Genomic DNA, 2,446 nt, shown 5'->3' with positions numbered 1-2,446 from the left:
GCCAAATTGGGTGAAAACCATCAATGAGATGCAAAGGGAGCCCCGATCATTTGTGTGGCCAGTGGTTTGTTTATGGAGCTGAGTAAATATTCCGGAGCAGAGCCGCTGCGAGCGGGGTTCGAACCTCCACGGGGATACAATAATGTGGGTTTGCCGTTTGTGTCCACACATTTGGCGAGGAATGGAGCTGCTGCTGCCGGGGAGCTGGGCAAGCAAGAGGCACAGATATTGACCAACTGCACCCGCTCCAAATAGATTCCCCATACTACTGGACAAAACAGATTTGCAGAGTAAGAGTCAGACTCGTTCTCTTTCGATCCCTTTACCCCAGAGCCACCTCACAACCAGGAATGGAACTTCTTACAGAGCAAGAATGGAATAGTTTGTCGATTCTTCCACTGCTTCACGACCGTCCATCACCAGGACGTATTCGTCCAAAAGAGTTGGGATGAGATGGGGCTGAGTTTCACTGTGTATCCAATCAGTCCCCGGAGAAGCACAAAAACAGTGAGTGAGGGAGAGAGAAAGAAACATATAGAGAGACAACAGAAAGAGAACAAGAAAATATTTTTTTTAATGTTCCATTTCTGCCACGATCTTTTTACCCAGAAATACATTCACCTGAATGAAACCAAACCACGTTTCCATTCGCTTCCGTTGCTGCTTCTCCTTCCGAACGTTGCAGGAAACTTTATTATTTATTGATTGTTGCTTTGAGTGTGAACTCCTTATTTATCTTTATGTTTCGTTTAGTTTCCAAAAAGAACGTTTTTCTAAAAAACTGAATTCGATAAATGTGAGCACCGTTAACAGACAACCAACCGAAATTCCGATTCATTGTCGAGCCGGCAGCTTTTCCGGGGAGTTGAATAAACATTTCGAATCACAGTCGAATCTGCGGGGGTGGGAAACGCTATTGGACTTGAAGTCCAACGACTTGACCATTCGGCCATCACAGCTGCATCATTCAACAGTAATTTGGTCGATAGAATACATTCGAAAGCCGGCCTGGAATCACTCCAGGAAGTCATTGCATTCAAGCGATCAAAGCGGCCCCGGGGTTTATGTGAGGAGGGGTTGAATCTTGTGGAAAATAACCATTCGATTTGGAAAGAAGCCTTTAGATATTCGAAAATCTGAGTTCCCTAAACGCACAATTCCACTGATTAAATAGTTTGTGTAACAACATCAGTTACATTGGAAAAATATTAGAAATTCATGTTCCTTTTCAAATGCAGCAGCACTAAACTTCCCAGTCTGGATGAAAGTTAAAATGATGAATCTAGAAATTAGAGCACCGAGGGAGACCAGTGGAGACCGAATGGTCACGTGATGACGCAACTAAAATGATCACGTGTCTGGATTCCTGCAATTCTTCCCGGATCGCGGTCAGAGCACAAGCCAGGAGGAGCAGCTCAATTATTAAATCAATTATTTTTTTAATACAACTCCTTGGTTTCCAGTCATTCAAAGACGACCATTTCTACATGGTGTCAGGAGTGGACATTATAGCAGAAGCATTTGAACGCATCAGCCTCCTTGCTTCATATAATCGTAGATTCTCCAGCGCAGAAAGCCATTCGGCCCAACAAGTCATTACTTACCCTCCGAATGAGCACCGCAGCCACTCTCCACAAGAAGAGGTTTAATGGGCAATGCAGCACCAGCTCGGCTAGCTCAGTCGGTAGAGCATGGAACTCTTAATCCCAGAGTCGTGGGTTCGAGCCTCATGTTGGGCGCTTCCTTACTATTATCGGAAAAGATTGATGCTGAATGAACTGTCTTCACAACAAGAAGGCAAGGTTATGTCGCTGGGCTGAGAATCCAGAGGTCTGAACTAACCCTTGGTGACAAGATTTAACAAATCTGGAATTGAAATTTCGTCTCAGTAATGGCGCAGGAAGGTTCTGCTTCAGGCGGATCAATTTCCACAACTGGGAACACATTTGCACAACAGGGAACGATTTGACACAACCACAGTGAAGATCTGTCACCAGCAGAGTGACGGTTCCGACAGAGAAAGCACAGTTACACAGCAGAGAGCACAGTCACACAGCAGAGAGCACAGTTACACAGCAGAAAACACATTTTCCGAAAAAAACAGTTTCTTCATATCGGCACCTTTTCTGTGTGTCATTGTGTGTGTGTCCTGATAGTCTCTTCCTGCATTTCTCTGTGTCTTTCTCTGTCTGTCACAGCCGTGATGATGATACGGATTCATCTTACTTTTCCCAAACAGTAATTGTGATTGACAGATACAGAAATATTTCCACACTGACATTCAGTACCAATGTCTGATAGAGACCGAATTCCACTCTCACAAAAAGTACCAGACATTGACACATAATAAAGGCATCCTGCTATCACAATCTGTTCCAGAGACTGAGGTGCAGAGTGTTCCCTCCACTCGCGAACACTACCTGTGATTTACAGATACAGAACAAAT

The 2,446-nt window shown here is 44.4% G+C and overlaps 1 non-coding gene across 1 annotated transcript; it reads left to right on the top strand.

Moving 5' to 3' along the window:
- The first annotated feature begins 1,666 nt into the window (after nt 1-1,666).
- Nucleotides 1,667-1,739, top strand: trnak-cuu (transfer RNA lysine (anticodon CUU)). Its single transcript has one exon. It is a non-coding gene; the product is annotated as a tRNA-Lys (tRNA).
- Nucleotides 1,740-2,446: the final 707 nt, after the last annotated feature.

The sequence above is a fragment of the Scyliorhinus torazame genome, chromosome 24, assembly GCF_047496885.1.
Source record: "Scyliorhinus torazame isolate Kashiwa2021f chromosome 24, sScyTor2.1, whole genome shotgun sequence".
In the NCBI taxonomy this organism is placed as follows: domain Eukaryota; kingdom Metazoa; phylum Chordata; class Chondrichthyes; order Carcharhiniformes; family Scyliorhinidae; genus Scyliorhinus; species Scyliorhinus torazame.
The sequence above is the reverse complement of the archived record's forward strand: the minus strand, read 5'-3'. Positions and strand labels throughout refer to the sequence as shown.